This window comes from Trichomycterus rosablanca, unplaced genomic scaffold (assembly GCF_030014385.1).
Source record: "Trichomycterus rosablanca isolate fTriRos1 unplaced genomic scaffold, fTriRos1.hap1 scaffold_209, whole genome shotgun sequence".
Classification (NCBI taxonomy): Eukaryota; Metazoa; Chordata; class Actinopteri; order Siluriformes; family Trichomycteridae; genus Trichomycterus; species Trichomycterus rosablanca.
Window position 1 is genome coordinate 67,865 of NW_026947037.1, and position 9,934 is coordinate 77,798.

General features: G+C 42.2%; 2 long non-coding RNA genes and 2 other non-coding genes across 4 annotated transcripts; 2 read left to right on the forward strand and 2 right to left on the reverse strand.

The window, feature by feature from the left end:
• Positions 1 to 2,698: 2,698 nt before the first annotated feature.
• Positions 2,699 to 4,234, forward strand: LOC134306678 (uncharacterized). Its single transcript, XR_010009397.1, has 3 exons — positions 2,699 to 3,010; positions 3,264 to 3,349; positions 3,467 to 4,234. It is a non-coding gene; the product is annotated as an uncharacterized LOC134306678 (long non-coding RNA).
• A 1,530-nt stretch (positions 4,235 to 5,764) lies between these two features.
• trnak-cuu (transfer RNA lysine (anticodon CUU)) lies at positions 5,765 to 5,837 on the forward strand. The gene has a single exon. It is a non-coding gene; the product is annotated as a tRNA-Lys (tRNA).
• A 216-nt stretch (positions 5,838 to 6,053) lies between these two features.
• On the reverse strand, positions 6,054 to 6,127 carry trnan-guu (transfer RNA asparagine (anticodon GUU)). The gene has a single exon. It is a non-coding gene; the product is annotated as a tRNA-Asn (tRNA).
• A 1,772-nt stretch (positions 6,128 to 7,899) lies between these two features.
• LOC134306674 (uncharacterized) lies at positions 7,900 to 9,264 on the reverse strand. Its single transcript, XR_010009395.1, has 5 exons — positions 9,034 to 9,264; positions 8,853 to 8,951; positions 8,612 to 8,698; positions 8,426 to 8,532; positions 7,900 to 8,345 (listed from the first exon to the last, which is right to left on the reverse strand). It is a non-coding gene; the product is annotated as an uncharacterized LOC134306674 (long non-coding RNA).
• Between the last annotated feature and the right edge of the window lie 670 nt (positions 9,265 to 9,934).

Below are 9,934 nucleotides of genomic sequence, written 5' to 3' on the forward strand. Positions count from 1 at the left end.
GTCTTCTGCGAACAGTTCATGAAGTCTTCACTCCTGCCCTCTGGAGGTTGTTGCTGATGTCACTAACAGTTGTTTTAGGGTCTTTCTTTACAGCACGCACAATGTTTCTGTCATCAACTACTGTTGTTTTCCTGGGTCTACCTGTTTGACATTTGTTACTTAGTACACCAGTGACGACGTTCTTCTTCAGGACATTTCAAACGGTTGTACTGGCTATGGCCAATATTTGTGCAATGGCTCTGATTGATTTTCCATCTTCTCTCAACTTTACAATTGCTTGTTTTTCACCCACAAACAGCTCTCTGGTTTTCATGTTGGTTACTCCTCTAACTATAAATGCACAGTCTGCACAGGCAAAACCCAAATCTGAAACTAAGCGTAGACATTCAGCGCTATTTATTGTTTAAATAATCAATGTAACAGGACACACCTGGGCAACAAAACACAGCTGACAGTCACATGTTACAATAATTTTGCTCACAAAAAAAATGGGTGGGTTCAGACAAAAGGTGCTATCTTCTGAAGTGTGTATCAGATCATAAAAGCTGAAATGTTGATATTTTGTCTCATATTTATCTTTTAATTTCAAACCCAAATGTTTTCAGTCTACAGCAAAAATAAAGGGATTGGCCTCACTGTTCCAATACTTTTGGAGGGGAGTGTACGTATACTAGGCTTGATCTAATAAGACCTCCTAGAACCAAGCAAACTGTACAGTTACAGCAAAGAGCTCAGGTTGAGAAGAAAGGAAAAGTCAAGCAGAGGACCTTCTGTGCAGGAGAAAATGTTCTTGCTAGGAACTATAGCAGAGGTTCAAAATGGGTTCCAGCCATTGTCGTAGCACAAACTGGTCCAGTCTCGTGTACTGTCCAAACAAGGAGTGATGAGACTTGGAGACGACATGTAGACCAATTACTGTCCTCAACTAATTCCAGCGATTACTTAGTCCAGGTGGAAACTCATGAATATATTCCGGACGTCTACTGCCAGGAATCAACTCCTGAGGATTCCTCACCTGAACTTTCAAAAGAACAGAATGTGTCAGACTTGTATTCGTCGACACCGAGTCCTGAACTACAAACTACTGTTAGTTTACCAGCAGGGCACTTATTAGAGCCTACCGGTCGTCGTTATCCATCCCGAATAAGACGACCTCCAAACAGACTGAATGTTTAGTTTATAGGCAAACCCATTGAGTTGGGGCAGAATAAACCCCAGGGTTGAGCCCTGGAAATGAGGCAGTCTACCCTCTTTCCTTAGTGTAGGAAAAACACTGTTGTTACTGTTATATTGTTATGTTGTTGTATTGTTGTTGCAGATATTTGTTACAAAAAGATACAAATTAGCATAATTGATAGAAGTTTACAGTAATGCAGTAGCATTGTACTAATAAGAGGCCATTGAAAGTAAAAGGGGAGGAATATGTTATGTATTATTGGAAACGCGTTTTGACCTTTACGGCGCTGTGTCAGTGTTAACCTGTATTGTAGTCCGTGAATGTGAAGTAAAGAAGCGAGCTGTGTTCTACTGCCACTCTGCCTCCGTCTCATATTATTAAATTGTTAAGCGATATTTTCATGACGATACAACAGATCCAGTTCCAGCAATGTAATTACATAACAATAAGAGCTGATTTTACGTGAAACTGGGTGTTAAATGAGAAAATCTTGTATGAATATTGTTTTTTGTTTAATATAAATCTTCCTTCTTTTACAGGTTTTGAATGTGGACAATCTGCTGGATTTAGTTGAAAGGGTCCAAAGTATATTAGTGGAGGAACTTAAGGACAACCTGTATCCTCCACTGATGGAGTTTGTAAACAATCAATTTCCTTGTACATCCACTAGTTCAAACCATAATGAGCCTGGACCCTGTGGAACCAGTCCCACTAAAGATCAGCAGCTTGAAACAGAGCTACGAGGGGAAAACTTGCCACCTAATAACACAGACATCATTGTGGACAGTATTGACCTGAGAGATCGTGAGATGCAGGTCCTGTTCAGTAGTGCCAGCAGCTTCTTCTATTTAACTTTTTTGTTACAAACCTGAAAAGATTTGCAAAAACGACATGAAAAGCAAATAACGTTAATGAGGGCTGTCATGGACTTTCCTCCAGTCACCTGACCTAAACCCCAGTGAGCAGTTATGGGGGTTATGCACACTCAGTAACATTACAAGATGCTCTTTGGAAAATTGTGAGATCATTCTGGGATGACATGGATCAAACACTGAGTTATTGTTGTTAATGTTATGCTGATTATTACATTTAAAGTGTAAACCAGAATCAATTTCACTAGCAGTTATCAGAAGTTCGGTCCGCGCTGAATGATGGGGGATCTGTTATGTTTTGGGTCTGTTTTAACTCCAGAAACCCTGGAAGGATCCCTGGCATTACTGACTCGTCAAAGTACCATGAGATTTCCATTTTTTTATTTATTCTCAGCATGATATTACACTCATTTGTCACAAAGACATTTTAATGACATTAATTATCAAGAGTACCAATCAAAGGCTTACATGTAACTGTAAGATACGTAGTTCATAGCAACACTGTCAGCATCATTTATTAATTAATTAATTAATTAATTAATTGTATTTTATAACAATATTAAAATGCAGGTTTCCTCTATAATGTCTCTAAATGTATTTCTACATTCCACTAGAGGGCAGTGGTGACACAGCTTTGTGTTCATTAGGGTTCAGAACAATTCAGCTAAATGAAAGCCCAGTTTGGTTAGAGATGGGTTACTGGCTGAACTATGAAAACCCGTCATTATCACGTCCACATGTGGATATTACACTGAATGTTATTGTCAGCATCTGCTCTGTCCTGGTCAGGGTCACGGGCTGAACTGCTGCCAGCGGCTGCCGCTTCAGCCTGGAGCTCCTGGGGGGAATGTTGTGACGTCACAGTAGGACTAAGCAAAGCATCAGGCACATTAAAGCTCATCTGATGTGTTTCTGCTTCAGTTCAGTGTTGAGCACGTCGAGGAACAGACACGAGAGAGCTGTAAGTCACATTAAATGTAGTTTAAACTGAATGATTTATTAGAAAGTACATTCTCTAGCAAAACATCTATACAGAGATTGATTAAAAGAATATAAAATCCTCCATATAAAATGGCTCCTGGCTTTGATTTCACTTATCACTAATTATTATCTATCATTCAATAAATCATAAACTGGTTAGGAAGTTTTGTCAGGTTGGATGAGTGATGTCTGTCTGTAAATTAACACCATCATGTTTTTTCTGTAATTAATAGAAGTCTTCATCAGCACCATGAAGAAACCAAAATGCTTTAAAAGCTTTTTCTCCCGCTCTGACTGCCGGGACGAACAGGAAGAGAGTGTAAGTGTCCAATACGACCGTCTCCGTCTAATAACAGATTAACAACCACCACTTGCCATCATCCTAGTAACTACCTAGCAACGTGCCATCTTGTATGGATCGTGTAATCTTTTACAGGTGACTGTGGACAATCTGCAGGATTTGATCGCAGGGATCCAAACAATTCTAGTGGATGAACTTAAAGACAACCTGCTTCCTCCACTGAAGGAGTTTGTATACAGTCGATGTTCTGCAAAAACCATCAATTTAAACCAGACCAGGAACCAAAACGACCCTGGACCTTCTGGACACAGTCCCATGTTAGAACAGCAGCTTAAAACAGAGATAGAAGAATGCACTGAGGGGAACATTGAAACCATCAGAAAGGCCCATGAAAGGGAACCAAGAGCAGAACTTCCAGAACTAATAGAAGAAGACTTTGTGGACAGTATGGACCTGAGGGGTCGTGTGAGGCAGGTCCTGTTCAGTAGTGCCAGCAGCACGCAGCAAGATAAAGTCAGTCAGGAACACCGCTGAACTGAATCAAAACTCCGGAGACGGTGAGCGTGATCAGGATTGGCTGACCGGGACATGAGAGTCACGTGACAGTCCGGGGGAGCATGGGAATTGTAGTCCATATAGTTAGAAGCAGACCGTGCCCCCTCCATCCACCCCCAATAACAAGAGGACAAAATCAAAGCTGAGCTGAGTGATTACTTGATGCCCCCCCAGTGTAGCTACTGATACAGACTCACTCAGTGGTGGAAACAGTACAGTACAGGCTCGTGTTCCTTTTAAGAAACCTGTAAAGAACTTTTTGTAGTTCTTTTCCTAATGTAAGGAGGCTCTGCTGCACATTATTTAAAATAAGAGTTGTTTGTGAGATATTCTTATAAAGGATATAGATAATTCAGATTTCTATTTTGTTTTAATTATTGTTAATTATTGTGATATTGTTTTTGTTATAAGTTTGAGTCCCTTGAAAGGATAATTATAGGTGGTGCTGTTACTATTTTTGCACTTCTGCAGTCTTTTAAATTACAATGCAAAAAAAAAAAAATTTGAGTCTTGTTTCAATTGCATTATACAAGAACAAAAAAAAAACTAAATCGTAATCAACAATCGGTTATCATTTTAAAATAATAGAGATTTTTTTATTTGGCAAAATCGCCCAGCCCTATTTTAGTCGACTGAAACTAAAACTAGACTAAAACTAAAACAATTCAGATGACTAAATTATGACTGAAACTAAATTACATTTTAGTCAAAAGACTATGACTAAAACTAAATCAAAATTTGCTGTCAAAATGAACACTGACGTGTGGTTCCATGAGTAACCCAAAAAATAGGTCCAGACCTTTAACCATACAGGTTTCTGAAGGCTTCTGCTAACGGTAAAAACAATCAAACCTTTTAAGATTTGAGCTTTTTTCCAGGAATAAGAAGGTTCGAGAGCTCTGGGAGGTCTTTCTGGGTGAGTAGGAGATGATGAAGGTTTGATATCTATGCAAGGTTTAAGTCTCTATTCACAGGACCTCACAGGACCTCACCGGACCTCCAGGACGTCACGATAGCGTAACGGTAGTCCGCAGGTCAACGAGCATCTCGATCCGGAAGATGAGGAGATTCTTCTTACAGTTACCAGCAGCTTCTTTGTTTATTAAATAAATAAATTGTTCAATAAAGACGTGAACTGTACCATTGTCTGTGTGTTATTAGCATGTTTTTAGGCGTCTGTGTGCACAGACTTTGATAGGACACCCAAAAGACGGGTATGATACCGCTTGAGATGCATCTCCAATTTAACTGGAGGCCACCTGTGGTCAATTGGTTTGATTGGATACGATTGGGGATTGCAGACACCTGCTTATACGAGGTCCCACAGTCCACAGTGGCCATGGGGTCAAAGGAATCGTCTGCAGACCTCAGAGGCATAGATCTGGGCAAGGGTACAGACCACCAACATCCATAAATGGAAGAAGTCTGGCCTGGCCGGGAGGTGAGCAGGAACCTCCGGCGTATCCTTGTGGAGACGTGAGAACCTTCCAGAAGATCAACCATTTGAACTAGGTGCTAAAATGCACCTAGAGGTCTCTCGGACCACGAGAAACACATTATGTCTGGTGGAGACCAGGCACCCGGCTAATGCTGCACCTAATGTAAAGCATGGTGGTGGCAGTCCTGATAGAGGGGAAGATGAATGCAGCTGATCCGTCCTGCAGTGCTTATATATTTTATTTATTTGTATTAAACAGCACTGAAACACACTCATGTTAGGACGACCTTTTGAGGTTTTCAGTGTATTTCACTGTGCACATTCTTTGAAAGTAAAATTGTTTTATTTCATTTATTTTTGTTTATTTAAAATAACACTATTAAACCTACATCTCTCTGATGGTCTGACTGATGAGCTGTCTGTTCCGACATACTGCTTAAGCCCGGCTAGCTCAGTCGGTAGAGCATGAGACTCTTAATCTCAAGGTCGTGGCTTCGAGCCCCACGTTGGGCGAGTATCTTCATTTAACATCTACTGAAACCAAAAGGACGTTCTTCCACTTTGGACAGCCGGTCTCCGGTGACTTATCAGGTGGTTTTTTGTGCTCGTAGGACTGTTGTTTACTGGATGTTTTTCAGTTACTTATTTCCACTATTCTGTGGGACTACACATTGTTCTTGTGTCTCATATCCGTTTGATCAACAGGCAGGTTGTGCAATAAAAGGCACTCGTCCCTGGGTGGGCTCGAACCACCAACCTTTCGGTTAACAGCCGAACGCGCTAACCGATTGCACCACAGAGACACAAGCACTGCTTTTTCATTGGACACAAAAGTCACATGACTTGCAAACATTTACAGAGGGTTAATTAAGTTTGGCAAATTGAAATAATGGCATGTTTCTGACTTGAATGAGAGGGGCATTAAAAAGATCTCACACTTGTCAGAGACAACGTTTGAAGCCCAGGTCAATAGGACCTGCTAGTTAGAGAAGACTCACTTGCTTGTTAGTTTAAGTGCAAAAGGGATAGTGGCCCGTATGGGGATCAAACCCATGACCTTGGTGCTATTAGCACCACGCTCTAACCAACTGAGTTAACCGGCTGGTCTTCATGGGCAGGGCATGTACCCACATACCTGATACACTGACAGCCCTTCAGTTATGGTGCTGCCACACAGAAACGATGGAGAGCTTTACTGTTGTTGAGCAGAACAGATCTTCATGTGAGATGACTGAGGTTCATGTATTTTTCTTTTAAGAATAAATAAAAGCTGATGCTTTTAACCTCATACTTTCCTAATACTTTTATTCTACACGGTCTCAATTTCTTTTAGTCTTCTGCCATGTGCAGTGCAAGAATTCACTAAATTACACAGCAGTTCTCTTTTTATTTATTTTTGCCATTAACAAAATTGATTGCAAGCATTTATAAAGGTCATGCCACGATCATTAGGTGAAATGAAGCCAGAATTAAAGATGGCAGAAGAACAGGGTGGTATTCTTACTTTCAGTGATTAAATTACTCAGGTTAGAAAGTCCTGATACTCAGCACATGCTCACCTGACTCTCTCTCAACCATGCTACCTTTAATGGTTAAAGTGGGTGTGGCCCGTACGAGGATCAAACCCTGGCGTTATTAGCACCACGCTCTAACCAACTGAGCTAACCGGCCAGTTCATCTAGACTCTGTAGATCTTTGTACATAATTCTACACTAAACTTTAATTCAATTTAATTTTTTTAACAGGAGAAATAACTCACATCAGCATTTTATAAAGGCTTTCACAAAGCATTAACAAATTGAGACGCGTCCTGGAGCAGCTGAGGTAAACGCTACAGACTCTATACTACCTGATTATCAGTTTTACCTCACTCACTTTTCATTTTCTTTATTCTTTCACACTATTGTAAATTGTTCCACACTAACACACCATGTCAGTGTCACTGCAGTGTCACTGCAGTTCTGAGAATGATCCACCACCTAAACAATGTGACCATTGAAAAACAGAGTAAAAGCAGGTAGAGAAATAGATGGACTACAGTCAGTAATTGTAGAACTACAAAGTGCTCCTATATGGTAAGCGGAGCTGATTAAATAGACTACACTGATCATCCATAACATTAAAACCACCTCCTTGTTTCTACACTCACTGTCCACTGTGTAGTGTGAACTGAACAAAGATCTGAACACAGTCGTGTAGTGTGAACTTGGTATTAGTGGTTAAGGTACTGGGCTAGCGATCAAAAGGTTGCTGGTTCAAGCCACACCATTGGTGAGTTGTCACTGTTCGGTCCCTGAGCGAATTGGTTCTTTGCCTTGTAGAGCTTCTTTTCCTTAAGTGTCTGTGACACCTTTACTTCCTCTGTATTGTGTCCACATTCCAGTTCCCAGTTTGTTCCCAAATCTCACAACTCAAATTCCCTCAAAATAAAGAGCAGCATGGAGAGCAACTGTAACTGTAATCTTCTATAAACCTTTTACTCTTATTCTGCCTGCGTCCCAACTTTATATAGCAATCAGTGAAATCATTGGAAATCTTTTATTTTGGAGAATAAAGACGCTAGAGAATGAATGACTCACAGTTTCTTCTTTTTTTATTAAATTTTTACAGAACATCAGCTTTTTACACATCTGGATCTGGTCCACAAAGTCATCCGGGCGTTGTCCTGATGTAAAGACATCGTCTTAAAGGCAGCAGGTCTCTCAGAGATCCTAATACATGCTTCCACATCGGTGGTATCTTCACACGTCGCCGATGTCTTGGGTCCTGACGCACCTCCACAAGTACACAAACTGTGAACAAACATTAAAAACACGTCAACCACCAGACATGCATCCCTGACAGTTAAATAAAGGTTCTAATCAAGGTTGGCCTTTAGATGTCCTCTGTTTCCAGCCTTTCATGAAACCGTTGGAGGCTCCGCCATAAAAGCGTCTCCAGTGCAGCAGCCAGGGCTTCAGGTTCTGCATACAAAGACTCGTCCAGAGTGAAGATTTCATCCAGGAAGCTCAGCATCTCAGTCTGAGAGAGAAACAGAAGAAATAACAGATTACTAGCAGACAGTTCTATTCAAGATCATTCATGGTGTAAAGAACACACACCTGAAGATGGAATAAATAACACGTTCAGTCTATCTGGGCGTAACACACGAATAGATGAGAGCAATCAGCCGGTCCAGAAAGAGCCTTCGTCTCCGGTACTGCGTCAACTAAACAATGGTGTGTTTAACTACACTTGTAGGGCAGCACAGATTAATTTTAGACTCTATAGAGCACAGACTCTCTTACTGAGATGATCTGATGCACCCTCGCTCTTCCCAGAATTCCCAGCAGCACCAGCTCAAAGACGATGTCTATAAAGTTGACGTGCTGGATCTGTGAGTAAAAGGAAAATAGATTTTCTATTAGAACGGTAGGACTGTGGTTCTGACTGATGGCGTAGTCGCTATGGGTACCGCATGGGTGGCATCCGGCAGTCGACACATATAGTAGTAAATATAGTGCCAGTTTCAGACTGAGTCAAACTCACCCCGATCTGCGCCAGCTCCACTTTGGCCCACATCCGATTAGTACGATTCTCCAGCATCTGTATCAGCCGGTCGTACCTTTGCTGGAAGACGCGCAGATCCTAGGAGAGAAACGCTCAAGACGTTATTAAATCATTCGTACATCACTTGAATTATTTAATACGTGTTTTTCTGCCGTGTTACCCTCTTTTTTGCAGCCGCCAGTATGAGTGTAAAGATCTACACCGTCTGGACCTAGTCTTCCGGTTACTCATCAAACCACCCATGCAGGAGGATCTGCCCGAGGGTGAGACGCTTGCTGGGCTTCTTCTTGAGGCATTGTTCGATCAGATGGCAGCAGGCTGGCGAGTGCGACAATGCAGATTTAAATTATACGGTGTTTAGATCTGAAGAAGATACACCGATCAGGCATAACATTATGACCACCTTCCTAATAACGTGGCCTCTATTGATCGGACTCGTTTGTCCAGCACATCCCACGGACGCTCGGTTGAATCGAGATCTGGGGAATCCATGGAAGAGTGGACATGGTCCTCAAATGCTACGTGTCAGGAGCTACGTGTCAGGAGCTACGTGTCAGAGTGACCCAACCCAAAGTTTCCCAGCAGAATGTTGGCAGAACTTCTTCCCATAGTGCATCCTGGTGCCATGTGTTCCCCCAGGTGAGCGACGTGGACAGGGGTCACCATGGGCATCCTTACTGGTCTGCTGCTACCTTTGAGCTACAGGAGCTCTTCTGCTGGATCGGGCCACACATGCATCAGCGAGCCTTGGCTGCCCATGACCCTGTCACTGGTTTACCACTCTACCCTCCCTGGACCACCCCACCAAAGTCCAAACCAAAGTACCCGTCCCTCATTGGTGCACAGTTACCTGAATATGTGTAGTACGGAGTGTCCCTCAACAGGTCGCCGCATCCGAAGTCGATCAGCTTCACCTCCAGCGTCTCCGTGTTCAGAAGGACATTCTGGCGCTTAATGTCCCTGTGCAAGACACCGCGATCCCGGCAGTGGAGCACCGCCAGGACAACCTGCCGCATTACATGCCGGGCAAACTGCATCCTCAGCCTACCCTTCTTGCGCAT